Below are 15,740 nucleotides of genomic sequence, written 5' to 3'. Positions count from 1 at the left end.
TTGTTGCCATCAAGTCCAAAGGGGGAGATTGTTGGCATTATGATACATATGGTGTACTTGATGGCAACCCACTCATCTCAGATGATAAATTATAGTGCAGCAAATTTCACGCACTTTTATGAAGATAAAAGTTTCTTTCATGTAGAGAAAAGTTCACGCACTTTTATGCAAAGAAAAGTTTATTTCATGTAGAGAAAAGTTCACGCACTTTTATGCAGAGAAAAGTTTATTTCATGTAGAGAAAATTTCACGTACTTTTATGCAGAGAAAAGTTTATTTCATGTAGAGAAAAGTTCACGCACTTTTATGCAGAGAAAATTTCATGCACTTTCATGCAGAGAAAAGTTATTTTCATGAAGAGAAAAGTTCACACACTTTCATGGTTGGCTCATGGTATTAGTCCGATAGTTTTTGATCCTATGGTTTTGGTCCGTGGTATTGCATCCAAAAGGTGTTGATCTCACGCACTTTCATGGTTGGTTCATGGTATTAGTCCGATAGTTTTTGATCCTATGGTTTTGGTCCGTGGTATTGCATCCAAAAGTGTTGATCTCACGCACTTTCGTGGTTGGTTCATGGTATTAGTCCAACAGTTTTTTGATCCTATGGTTTTGGACAGTGGTATTGTGGAAGGCCTAAGACTATAAAAGAGGAAGGAGATCATTTGGCAAAGCATCATCGAATGAATTGAATATCTAATAAGTGCTAGATCTGAAATATTTGTGATTGGGTTATGGTGCAGATCTAGATCTGAATGAAGGAGGAACCTTAGCGCATAAAGAAGGATAAGTTCTATTGATGGGTCATAATCTTTAAGCTTGAATAATAGTATCTTTGTATGATTTTGATCTGTTATATGAGGCGCATGCTTGATCTATAAATCTGACAATCTGGGTTAATTAGTGTCTGAATATTTGAAAGAATGAATTATCCTTTATAGATCTGCATGCAGGTTTCAGGTTGTTGAAGTAGCGTATATCTTTAAATTATGATCTAGCTGCCTCTGTTTATTGCTGCAGTATTCTGGGTTCAGAATTTGGTGTGTGGTTACTGTTACTGTGTTCTGGGTACAGCTGTCAGAGAAGTGTTTACTTGATTCAATGCTAATTGGGAAAAGGAGATTGTTTGATGTAGATATACTTGATGATTGATTGATGTTCATGGATCCAGTCTGAAAATTTATGAAACGTGGTCCCTGGAAGAAAGAGAAGGTTGTAGCCTTCAGTAGGCCAACACCTACATACTAGTATCTTGGCTAGTACGAGAGCTAAGGGGGTTGTAGCTCCCTTCCAGGAGAAGTTGGAGAACGAGAGAGGGTTGTAGCTTTCTGCAGGTTGCAGCCTGTGTACTGGTAAAGGACTGCACCAGTACATTGTAAAAGGAAGTTTCTAATTAAAAGAAGATAGAGATGAATTGCAGCAGGTGGTTTTCACCCACATTGGGTTTCCACCTTATATCTTGTGTGTGATTGTCCTCTGCTCTGTTTTACTGTTTTTGGTTACTGGTTATTTGATTCTGATACACAGATTAATAATCAACATATGAAAGATAAAGTAAATAATAAGTTTGCATTTTATACGCGGGTTTCCTTCTACATAGTTGCGTATATACGTGGTTTTAATTAACTGAAGTAGTGTATATCATCTGGATTTGAAGAAGGAATATTTGACTTGATAATACTGATTCACCCCCCCCTCTCAGTATTATTTCCAACAATGTTGTGTTAACATAACAACATAAGGAAGTATGTCTCCTAAAATAATTGCTTTCAAGGAGATGAGAGAAGGAAGAAGTCAGCTCTAGTATTGAAAGGGCCATACGCAAGCTATCTTGGCAAAGTTAAAGTACCAAAAATATGTACACTTTCATTTTTTCCACACATAAGAGAATTTACACTAAGCCATGAACAAATATTGTAGATGTTTGACAGGAGTTAAGCTACCAAGCACCAAATTCCATACAAATTAGCCATTATTAGTCACTAAGGGAGACTTTCATATAACCTTAATCATATATACCAAAGTCTTTTACAAACAATAATCAAGTCTAAAACTAAAGGGCTTACTATGGGTTTTTGTTCAAATAAAACAATTTATGACCACCAAAGACAATGATCATTAAAAGAAAAAGAAAGCCCATAATAAAAAAATGTCATATACACTAAAAAAATGTCATATACACTCGCTTAGACTTCAATATGATCATTTAGGAATTTCAACTAGTCTTTCCAACAAATGTCTCATTAATCATCATTCAATTACCAATAATAATAGTGCTTTATCATTCAAATGCTCAATAATTTTCTTTCCAAAGAGACTAAAAAAAAAAATTGTGCTTTTAATGTAGTTAATAATATAAAGTGATTAAATAAAAATGAGATATAAATTTAAAATAAAAAAGAAAAAACAAACCATTAATATAATATTTTTGTTTTCAGTACAGTTAATACTAGTGCAAAGTCTTTTAAGTAAAAATAAGCAATGTTTTATTATTAAAATGCTTCATATTTTTCATTTCATTAAAAAAATAATGAGCTACAACAAAATGATAAGTATTGAGAAGTATGATGTATTATTATGATTCTATTGAAGTATTTGAAACAAATGCACCTTAACAAACATCATGGCACGAACATTCAAATCAGTCCATGTATACATTGAATTCATTATTCATGTATGTTTCTTACCACCCTTTATGAGTCATAGCATAGATGGAACTACAATTCTTCTTGTATTCTCTTGTTGGTTTCTTATCATATTTGGTTTTGATTGTCTTATGTATTAACTTGTGTGCTTGTTGGTTTCTTATTTCCTTGCTTATGCATTAAAAGGATCCGACTGATTTCGTTAAGTATTTGAAAAAATGCTTATAATGTTGTTGATTTTTTATTTGTGGCCTGTGATTGCAAGGTCATGTTGTCTTAAATAGACCATGGGCCATTGTGCAATGGCTTAGAAAAGCTATAATCAAAGAGGAGTAAGTGGGAATGCTCCAAGATCATGAACTTAGTGGGCTAATTATGTTCCTTTGTGTATTAATGGTGCAGGTGTAAATGAGAGTAGTCAATAACTCAAAGGGAATATCACAATGTAATGTATGTATACCATGATGGCATAGTATGATCATGTATTTGTTAAGCCTTTGCCAAACTTAGCACAGGAAGACTATCCAACAACTTTTCCATTTTTTTATAACAATCTTATTGAGCATTCAAAAGTAATACGAAAGTTATATCCCAAAGAGAAGGGACTCGTCACAGACATTGATCCACTTGGAAACTCTCTTATTGTCTTACTAATAATATAACTATTTTCAATAACAATGGATGTAAAAAATTATTGCTAAGTTGTGCATATGTTGGTAAGCAAGTTTGGCACAGAAGTAGTCTCATATAAAAATTTGCCATGTGAAAGTTATGTATATATTGTGGACTTAAATAAATAATGACGTGCATAACATCCTGCTAGAAAATTATACTTGTTTCCAAATCATTTTTAAAGTTTTAGCTAGTTGTTATGTGTGGGACTACATTTTTGTTTTATATAATGTGAGGTATTGATCAACTCTTCTGCTTCAGTCTCAATTAGAGCAAATTGCAACCACTCGGATGAATGTTTCCATTAGATTGAAGGACAATCCAAAAGTTGATAAAATCTTTGGATTGATACTTGAAATGTAAGGTTCCTACCAAAATTGGCTAGTTGTATTTTAAAGCTTTCCATGTACTAGTTGTTAATAGTCCCACGTTTTTTTGTTGAATTCAGTTATCACCCTTTATTTTGGGTATGGTTATGCCATTGCTTATGCCTTGCATGGGGTGCAACTTGTTCTACGAAATGGTTTTATGGTTTACGTTGGTTGAAATTATTTGTATTATTTTCTTTCTATTTTTGTTTTTATAGTAAGAAAGCAAACCTGCGACATAAATATAACTTTAGTTGTCTATATAGGTTGGGTTGGATGTACTTGGTGTAGATGCATTATTTATAAGGAACTCTTACAAGCTCCTACATGAATGGATTAGCCTCCATGGGATTTGGAAGTGGGGAAGAAGTTTATCATCCACTATACCTAAGGTTTTGATTATACAATGAAGGTAATTGCACTTATCCCTTCTATCAATAAGCTTTAGGTACTTTGAAACTTGCATTTTTATTGTCAAAAGGCTTATTTTGTCTAATCTAGTCATCTTTGTGTGGGGCCTTTGTGTGATATAAAATTTTAAATTCAGAAGTCAATCCACGTAGTGTAGTGGTTGAGTTACTTGATGTTACATATATATCTTGTTTGATGTTTTGGAAACATATATGGTTGTGTGCATTGAAGTTTCTATAGTGTAAACCTTATGGTTTTATGGTATTTTTTTAATTCTAAAGGTGGCTTTCTTCTTATTTAACAAATTATTTTTAAATTTTAACATCTAGCTGTTACAGATCCATTTGGGCACATCAAATCCCAAAATTAAGATTAGTGTTTTAGGGCCCATCAAACCCTAAATTCAGTTGCTTCATGCCCTAATCACCCCTTTGAATGCCTCCTTCCTAGACAGTTTCATGACTTGAAGACATCTAGAAATAGCCTGTAGAGGGACCAGCGCAGGTAAGCCCTCATGAAGGTGTGCTGCAGAGCAGTTGAATCCACTGTTAGGGTGCTCTGCAGAGCACTTAGGCTTCCTTTCACCTGCACTGGGCAAGAATGAGTGAAATTCACATAGGGTTTGGGGAATATTCTTATCTTTTGGAGTCATCTAGAAGGTTCCCTCACTTATCAACTCCTATGAGCTTGAAAATGGATGAGGAATGAGTTAAGGTGCATCCTATCCTCTCATCCCTTCCTCCATGGAACTAATTCTAAGTATGGAAGGCCATTCAATGCCACAATTAATGACAAAACCTCCTTCATCTTCCTATAAATTGAGCACTCATCTAAGTGATCAGAGGATGGATTATGTTGAATTGTAAGGAGATAATGTTGCTATGAGATTTGGCTTTGAAACAAGTATTATGATGCTACAAGTTTGTCATGCTTTTGATGTGATGTGAATGGGATCCAAGCTGGAGGAATGGCTTTGAATCAGACATCAATGGTTGTAATTCCTTCTTCTATCTAATAAAGTGTTTGAACCTTTTTCCATATGTTTGTATTGTTTCATAATGCTTATGTGTGTGAATTATATATGATTCCTTTCACTTATATTCAATAGGTCATATGCTTTGATCAATTTTTGTCTTATGTTGTGTTCACAGGGTACTTCTCAAGCGGATTAAGTACAGCAAGGAGCGACAGAATCGATACAAGGGAGAGGAGAGGAAAGCAGAACTGCAGGTAGGTCTCCTATCTTCTCATCTTATCTATTGTTTATAGTAAAAGTCTAAAACACTTTAAATTGTTGTTCTAGATACAACTACTTATCTAGGGAATTAATATTTATCCGTAGATACCAAATTCTCCAAAACACTAGCAATATGAGAAGTATAAAGCACACGAAAAACTCTAAATTTTACTTCCTTTCAAAGATATTAGTACTTTGAGTTATTAACATAACCCTTTTTGTAATTCATTTAGTTTGAACTTTGCAACAATCACTTTAGAGAATGTTATAAATAATCTATTTATTGTTGGGGTGTGCCAGTTGGTCCCGATGAGATAAATGCCTTAGCGCAACTAATGACATGGAAGATTTTTGTATCCAACATACTATATGGAGGAGAAAAGAGTGGTATTGGTTGCGTCCCATGGAGTTTAAGTCTCAATGAGTTAGAAAGGATTACTTGTGTATTTACTCAGAAGATCCATGACTTTATCGGAGTCCATGTAGATGTTGCAGCACCTCACATGGGAATAATTCACATGTTTTTTCCATTATTTGTATGCAAAGAATTAGATTTATTAGCTTCAATATTTAATACATATTTCTTCAATATCCACTATGCTTACAAAGTTGATGTGAAGAGACAATGGCTTCAATATTAGATGAGTACTCAAAATTCCATGGATGCTCACTTGCAATTGTTACTGGAAAACCCGTTGTAAGTATATAACAATTTATTCCAAAAGACCTCACCAACCTCTTGAATATGTTATATTTTACGTAGTTTTTTTTTATGTTAGAAAGATTATTTTGTGATGGGTAGGATCTAAGTGGATCGTTTGGCAGGGTTGCTACAACTAGTAGAGGTGTTAGGTATGCAACATAAGCTTTGTTGGTTGAGTATGGTAAAAGCATCTCATATCAACGTTTTGTGATCCAAAAAAATTGTTTTTCTCTTCATCTACCTGGTGATCTTTCAAGGAACCATGAAAATATGGGAGCAATAATGAAATATAAGTAAAAAGGAGCTCGTTAATTAATTTATTGCTTCAAAGAGAAAATATGAGCTACACTATTGAGTCATGAAGTAGATGAAATGAAATAACTTGGGTGAAACTAATGCAAATGTGATACATCCTCGACTATAGGGTGAAAGGCAATGAATTGTACTACTTTCTTTGTCGATTTACTAGTGTCCCTTGTGCCATTTTCCATTATAAGTGCCCTTCGCATATGTAGAAAGTTTGTAAATATTTTTTGGATGTCTGTCTTGCACTTGAATACACTCTAGTACCTATCCTGTTGACATAAGCAATACTTATCCATTAGCATTTTGAAATGGCATTGTATACGCATTCTATGTTTTTGTCTTATTAGAATCTCATAATACAATTCTTGTTGGGATTGCAATTTTTCATTATTTTCAATCTCTACTTTAAAAGTTGGATTTTTCACACTTTTATACATAGTTTATTTCCAAAAAGAATACAAGGTACAATTATGTTCATTTTCTAATATTTATGCACTAATTTAATGTCTAGTTTAGGATGGCCTTAAAATTACATGGTTATTATTATTCTTTTTATAATAATTTTACTAAAGAAAATAAGTAGATAATAAAAATTGTAAATATATAATATTTTAATATACATTATAACAAAATGCACTATAGCAATTTTGTCCTACTTTATTATTAATACTTATATTATTAAAATCATTTTTTAAATTTATGAAATCTCTAAATCGTTTTATAATTTTTTACAATTATTATTACAATTTAAACAAATAAATATTCATTTATATATATATATATATATATATATATATATTCAAATTACAATAAAGTTGAATACTTAGTTGATCTCGTTATTATTATCAATCAACCTATGAAGAATATTTTACACTTTGATTACCCAAATGTTAAGGGATCATAGAAGAAAATGAGCAAAAATAACTATCAAGTTTTTTAAATAATATATTATATTTTTATTTTAAAAAATGAAAAAAAAAAAAACAAAATTAATTATTTAATTTTATAATATGAAATTATATTTTTATATAATAAATGAAACTTATAATTTTCTTAAAATATAATTTCAATTATATTTTTATATAATAAACGAAATTGGCTATGAGGGCAATAATTATTGAGCGTTAAATTCAAGACCTTAAACTTTATTTAATATCCTCTTAACTACTAACGAAGTATTTAGTGTATCTTTTTAAGTAATTAAATTATAAATACATGGAATAAAAACTAATAATGAAAAATTCAATTAAAACATATTAAAGTATAATCCAAATTACCCACTAAGCTAGATAACAAATTGATATATAAGACCTCTTTATTTATGGGATAAAGCACTGGTCTCCATTCATATCACAAATACCATTTCAACCAAATAAACTAAATATCTATATATATATATATATATATATATATATATATATATATATATATATATATATATATATATATATATATATATATATATATATATATATATATATATATATATATATATATATATATATATATGCAGGGAATTCATGTATACAATTAATTTTGGTTAAAAAAAATTACTAGGGTTAAGTAAATATGATTTTGTCTAATTACCCAGTTTTTTACTAAATAATTAAAAAAAAATTGTGTTTAATTTTAATGCATAATTAAGTAGATAAATTATGTTTAATATTAATGTACTAATTATATCTTATTTATTGATTGTTGACAGTGTAATTTTTTTTAATTTGATTTTTTATCTTCCTATCATATATAAAAGATGAGGATGACGACGACGATGACGACGACGTTGATGTTTAACGTCCGCTGAGACCAAACAATGGTCTATCGGACCTACAGAAACAAATTATTTATTTTGATTTAAGATTTTATTCCTATGCTCAAAAAGCTTGGAGAGAAGCCTCCCTAGCTCACTATAATTTTGACATTGTAAAAGGCTAGGAAGGTCAGTATTGTAACAAAGATTGTGAAACTGAGATTTAATGTGATTGTACGCGGGGCACTCTAAGAGGAAGTGGTTTTCATCCTCGATGTTCCTATTCTCACATATATGGCAGATCCTTTCCATCCATGGCGTTTTAGGAACTGCCCAAGGACCTGTTTCACTATGGAGCTCATGAGAATTCGTTCTAATCTTTGCTATATTAATTTTCTTCTTTGAGCTAGTTAAAATAGAGAGATACTTTTGATCTTCTAGGGTGGGTTTGATGACCTTCTTATAATAACTTAATTTTCTTTTAGCCGCTAAATCTTTCTCACACCACATTTTTTCTTTGAACTTAGAAGTAACAATATCTTTAATGTTATTTATGTTTTGCAATGCATCATTTTCGTTGATCTCCCAATAGTTTAACCAGGCCCTTGTGTCTTTATGCCACCCTCGATTGAGTCTTAGGTGGTTTTGGCTGGAATTTAAAGCTAGCTTAGGAAGTCTATGATCATCTATGTTATTGAGTTTGTGCTTGTACAACAAAAACCTAAGCATAGCTAGGCTCTCAATAGGGGAAAGACCTGCTTCTATAAGGAGAATAGGATAGGGTGTATTACTTTTAATTTTCAGTTATAAGTTATAAAACGCTTCTGGATTTGTTCAATCTTTCTCCATGATTCTCTGGAGATGCTGCAACCCCAAACCTCACAGCCATATAAGATAACAGGAGTGACTAAAGTTTCAAAGAGGAACTTCTTTTTATCCCACATTACGAGGTTTGCTATTTTACAATTATTTTCAAGACCAAAATAAGCTTTCCACCCCCCATTAATCCTTTTCTCAATGCTATGGCTCCAGTTGAGCTTGTGATGAATATCAATTCCCAGGTACTTGTAAGAATACACTTCCTCCAAGTTATTATTGTCATACATAAAATTAGCATAAGTGTCCTTCTTGGATTGGTTAGCATGTCTTACATGCACTTATCATTGTGATATGAAGTATTGTGTAAACTAAGAAATCAAAAGTTCAAATCCCTCCATAGTTACCGAGTCTATGTGGCCCAAAGCTCGACCCAGTACTAAAAAAAAAAATGAAGTTGGAAATATTATCATCGTCTCTTCTACATCAACAAATGGAATTTGAAATATTAAACTACCTCGCATCTCTAACTTCATAGCTACTTTTTTCACATTTACCTAATTTGATTATATATTTACGGCGCGATTTGTTGTTGATCACTTGGAATTGGCCTTATTGCTCGGTTCCCGCCCTCTGTGAGACCGTGAGCTTGTTCACAAGGGACTCATTAAGAAGGGTTCCATCTTTGATGACAATTTGCACGTTGGGACGTAGAAAATCACCACTTGCTACCTACACAACATTATTCCGCCTAGTTTTGGTTGCTACGGCAAAACCTACGCAAAAGTCTGGTGAGCATTGACTATATTGTTGATACCTGTCGGTGTTCATCAGTTGCCAAATATGTGTTTGTGCTAGTATTACATTAGGTTTTTTTTATATTAAATAATTTACTTAAGGTATAACATCTATAATGATGGGTGAGAAACACTGATAAATTAAAATGGAAAAATAATAATATTTAAAATTTAAAATAAATAAATAAAAATAAAAGTTTGACATAATAAAAAAAAAAAGATTCAACCAATATAAATTCATCTTAAACCTTAATATATAAGTATTTAGAGGGATGAAATTTATTAGGATGTATTTTTTATCATTTAATTTTGTATTGTGTATTAATTCTTTATATTAAATGATTAAAAAAATTACACCTTGAAGAAATTGGATCTCTCTAGGTGTCTCATAGATTAGAGTAGAGTCTAATATTTTTTTTCATTATTGACTATTAAAAAAAAAATTCATTTCATTAGTAAGTCTTGAATGTAACTCCACCTCTTCCTAAATTGCCCAGCAACACTAGCGCTATGGAACGGCTTCCTAGCAGCACACCCTTCATCCAGCAAATGGCACGGGAATAGCATCAATGATGCTTGGAGTAATTGGTGGAAGGAAACCAACGTTAAGGAAAGAAATATACCAGTGATGATAAGCTGGGCGATTTGGATCACCAGGAATCAAATTATCTATCAAAACAAATCCCCCCACTGGCCTTCCATCCTAAACCGAGCATTCGTGGAATATCAGATGATCCCGGAAGAAACAGCACACAACCAGATCAGGAGAGTTGAGGCATAAACCATTGATCATTCCCTCCCATGGGCCTACTTTGACGCTCAACTCAGGAATAGGGATGCGAAGGAGGCGCTATTCTACACTTATCAAACACACACTCCTATAAAATTCAAATGGGACTAGGCCGGGGAACAAACAACTTCGCCTAGCTTCTAACCGCCAAATATCTCATACAATTTGCATTGCATAAACATTGCACACATTTACAACTTTTTGGGGATTCAAAACTAGTTGTTAATTGGATCAACAAAAATACATCTGCAATGCATATACATTGAAGCATATTTTGGCTGAGATTCACAGACTTATTACATCATTTGACTCATTTACATGTCACCATATTTACAGGGAGCTAAACATTGTTGTTGACCACCTATCCAAAGAAGCAGTGGTCCAGGATGATGACATCTGGTTGATTCGCAAGGAACTGGATGGTGTTGTATACCAGCACTATCACAGGCCCTTCATAGATCCAGAACTCATATGAACAACATGTGGAAATAAGCTCCTACTCTATTTCTGATGTTTACTTTATTTTTGTGTAGATGTACATATTTAACATAACATATTACTCACTCTCTGCGAAGAGGATGACAGCTTCATTATTTTTTTATTTATCTCTGATCTCTCCATTTGTTTGGAGAACTAAAAGTTTACACATTATGGTACAGGCAAACGCCTCACTACAGTAATGCTTATGCATATACAAAATGTAATTTTCTTTTATATAATGAAAATTACAACTTTTTCCACGGGAAAAAAAGTCTTGAATGTAACTAAATATTTATTCATTTTCTTATTACAATTTTTTTGGACCAACTCATAATCAAAAGTAAATATTTACTGATATTATTATTAACATGCAACATTTCTTTTCTTATCTAGGCTAGCGTTTTATAATTGGTAAATAAAAAAAAGGACCACAAATTTATGTCCACTAGTTTGCCATGTGGGAAACCATACAAGTGGCATAGAAGAAAGTTTGAAGGCTTAAAGATCATGCCAAATGCATTATATAACTTGTTTAAGTAACTAAGTACACATTTATTTAATACATCAAAAAATTAAACATGACAAAAACTAACAACATGGAGGGGTTGTCTGCAAAATATCTTAAAACTAAAAAATGTTATAGCATAGACAATGATTAACTTGTGGGAGAATCCACCTAGGTGAGATTTGGATACTATTTATCATCCTCGCTATTGTGGAAGTTGAAATTCACCAATTTCTTACCCAACCTCCAAACTTTGTTACCCAACCTTTTGACCTATCATTGAAGGGAATCTATGTAGATAAATATTTCCTCATATGCTTTAATCCTATCCACAGGGATTTTTCCCATTATAGTCTTCATTTTTCAGTACAAGTTGATTGTTTGTGTACATTGAGTTTCTCTGGAATGGGTGTTCCTGTATATGGAATCTAATGCCCAACATTTCCCTCTACTTTTATGTTTGAAAGGACCCTACATTCTACTCAAGCTTTGTGTTTCACTAAATCCATCTCTTCCTGGGTAGACTGTGAGGTGTCATCCTAATATTGACAAGCTTAAGCCTCCACATTAACATGGGCTTAGGCTTGAGAAGACTCCTTTATTTTGTTGTGACCTCAATCAGAGAGTATATGACCATGGCAAGGCATAATCTTAGTCAAATAATTGGAAGGGAGAGGGAGGGGGACCGACAGAGAAAATAGTGACAAATACCAATAAATAGATCACCAACAAGATGAGGGAATTGAGTAGAAAGAGTATAGGAACTAAGCATGGGATGTGAATAGGGATGGCAAAGAAGGGATGATTGAGAGGGTGGCCAACTAGAGGGAGTGGAGAAGCGAAGGTTTGTAAATGAAAGAGGGATAAATAAACCACCCAAAAATGTAGAGAAACAAGGGGAAATACTAGTAAAACCATAGATATATGAGGCAATTTACCCAAATTATGCACCAAGGGAGGTTACCACCATTTAATGCACAACCTTTATGCATTACATGCCATAAAGGCATCGAGTTCTGCATCCTCAATGTTGACCAACACCCACTCGCATTGAAATGATGTTCAAACATGGATAATGTCATTGCATAATGTAGGAAGAGGTTGAAATGACTAGCCTTATGAACTTCTCATAACCATATGCCATGTGCAATGTTAAACCCTACTATCTATCTTTGTTTAATAGGTAGAAAAGGTGACTTTGTCATGATACAAGATATATTCACTTGGGGTTTCCTCATCTTCACTCTATGTGAGGAGGCATCTCGTAAAATTAACAATATTTTTTATTTGTAATTCTAACTCAAAGTAGGTAATAGGAGCTGGAGGGGTTATTTTTTTCCCTGATGAACAAACAAAGACAAAAAATACCGAGGATTTGGGTATTGGACGCAATAACCAAGTTGAATACTTAGCACTTTAGCAAGGCCTACAAATCACATTGACAAGGAAGATTAACAAATTAATGGTCTATGGAGATTCAGTGAATGTAATCCGCAAGACATGGAAAGCTAAAGGGTCACAAAGCATAGGTTTTCCTTTGATCCTTCAATGAACTATTTTAAAAACAATGAAATTTGAGCAAAATGAGTTCTTCCATGTCTTGAGATAGTTAAACACGATAGCAGATTCCATGGTTAATCAAGGAGGTACTTTGAAGCAAGGGAACTTAGTATTGGACTAGGGATTGAATTTTAATTCGCATATCCCCTGAACATGGAGTTAGAAAATCAAAATTCTCATAAGGTTTACAAAAAAAAATCATAAGGAACTTTGAATAAGCCTTAAAGATGGACCCCATCACATCAAATATTGTGTCCTAAGCTTGAAGGCCAACACAAACAAGTAAGGGAAGGTCACCGAAATTTATAACACAGTCATGCAGTTTAAAGGGAATAATCCCCGTCTAAATCACCTTAACAATTGGCAATTAGAAGTAATTGATGGTGTTTACAAGTGGCATCATGTATTAAATCTCAAAGGAAGAGACAAGACTATACCAATGTTGAAAGCCTCAATGATGGCATAACATTCAATTATTTGCATGATGGTGTTAATTGTCTTATCCCTTTGTATCTCTCAAAGGATAATCCTTGGAGCTCTTTGATTCATAGACATGGATATGGGAGTGTGGTATATCATTGGTATAAGGTGGTGTTTCAGAAGGAGCTAAGATTATTTAAGGAGTGTAGCCACACATACACCATGGATAAGGATACATTTTTGTGACCAGAAGTGATTTTCTATCATTGTAATTTCTAGTTTGAAGCATCACCACTCTTTTATGGTGGCTCCATGTGGTCAATCTCAAGATGTTAAGTTATCTCAATTCAACGGTTTGCTGGAGCACTTGATTGGTTTTTTCCAAGCATTCAAGATCACTCTCCAACATGAAAAAGATGTATAGGACAATATGAGATAATCCATCCAACTTCTCATGGATACCAGAAATGAGCTACTACAAAGAAAATTGGAGCAGCTCTAGATGGAGGTTCAGACTGAATTGTCATCGTTCAATTCTTGGGTAACAGACTTGGAGGAAAATTCGATTAGGGTTGATTTATTTAGTGAAGAAGCAAATCAGACTACTAAGGAATCTATGAAGAAAAAGGCTTGAGACGAGAACGTGGCCAAAACATTAGGATAAACTTGAATTTATGTCACAACATGCTGATATATCCCTCTCTTCATTTTGGGTTTATTTTGATGCTTTGTAAAAAAAATCAATAAAGTAAAAAATGACTGCTTTTCTATATTAAAAAAGTAGTTGCATCTTTCTTTATTCCCCAAATAAATGAACCATGAATATGCAACATTTCTTGACCATTTTCCCACCCAAAAAGAGTTAATATACTTACATAATAACCAAACAAAAATCTAACAAAATTCCCAGCATCATATCCCATATAACATAAGTCAACTAAAAACAAGGAGGTAATTAATTGCCTTACAATACCCTAAAATTTTATAAATCGCAAAATAATAGTCCACCAATGGTCTGTTGTAAAAGATAAATGAGGAAAAGCTAAACCAAAGGAAAACTTCCAATATTCCTAGCTCCATCCTTGTACTCTTCAATGCAGAGTTCTCAATTGTGAATTAAGTCCCTTCTTAGACAAGGAATCAGCTAGATCATTTAATTCCCTGAAAATGTGGGACACCAAAATGTCTTGGAAATATTTTAGAATGTCCATGATCCCTCTAGTCTAGTGTGTTAAATCAAAAATATCAATTATAGATCCATATCTTACCCAATCAACCACTACCTTTGAATCACCATATTGACAAGGAGGGTAATTTCAAATGTTTTGTAAATAAAAGTAAACCCCACAATGCCACCAATTCAACCTTCATATTTGTATGATTACATTTGTTTCAATAAATCTTGTAGAACTGCCACATGTTGATGAATAACACCCCACCATGTCCACAAATGCCATTTTTGCTAAAACCATTGAAATGTGCCTTAGGAAAGTGTAGTTTACAGAGCAATATTTGTATGTTCCTATCTCTACAAGGGGCCAAGAGAAATATGTGTTCCGAAAAGTATTCAACTATCTTCAAGCAACTTTTTCCAATATTTGGAACTGTCCTTCAAAAGTGAGCATATTCATGCATTTCCATATACCCCAAAAAATGAAGAAGGGTAATTAAAATAACTTTGGCACCATTTGGAACCAATCTCTTAAGAATTCTTCAATTAAGCTAGTTTTCCAACGTTGATTTATCTTTAGAAATTTTAAAGTACCACCCCAAATCCTCTTCGAGAATGGACATGTCAGCATTATGTGAACCATGGTCTCTTCCTGTGAGAGGCACAAAATACAAACACTTGGTCCTGAGAGGCCCCTCTTTAGAAGGTTCTCCTATGAAAGAATTTTATTCTCGATCGCTAACTAACCAAATAGGGTAATATTTAGAGGGAGATGCCATTTCCAAATGTTCAAACACCCCCAAGATGGAGTATTTGTCTATTTCTCTTGAATGATATTCCTATAAGCCTCAAACACCTTGATAGAACCCTCCAAGAATATGTCATCCCATACCAACTTATTTGACCTCCTCGATAAATAGACTTCTGCCTATAATAGGTCCAATTTGAGAGATTCCCAATGAAGAGCGAGAGCACCCAATAAACTAATATCTCTAGCAAATATCCATCTTGATCCAATGACAGAGTTCCCTGCTTCCTTAGTGATCTAGTTAAGAAAATATATCCCGTTATCCCTGATAATTCTGATAAGTTGTTCATTAAGGATTGACG

The 15,740-nt window shown here is 33.2% G+C and overlaps 1 pseudogene; it reads left to right on the top strand.

Moving 5' to 3' along the window:
- LOC149177849 (hydroxyproline O-arabinosyltransferase NOD3-like) overlaps positions 1 to 15,740 on the top strand; it is a 134,797-nt pseudogene that overhangs the window by 21,674 nt on the left and 97,383 nt on the right.

This window comes from Pinus tabuliformis, chromosome 4_1, assembly GCF_031772625.1.
Source record: "Pinus tabuliformis cultivar Carrire ecotype Pingquan chromosome 4_1, CPIR1, whole genome shotgun sequence".
In the NCBI taxonomy this organism is placed as follows: Eukaryota; Viridiplantae; Streptophyta; class Pinopsida; order Pinales; family Pinaceae; genus Pinus; species Pinus tabuliformis.
Note: the sequence above shows the minus strand (reverse complement) of the source record. Positions and strands in the feature narration are given on the sequence as shown.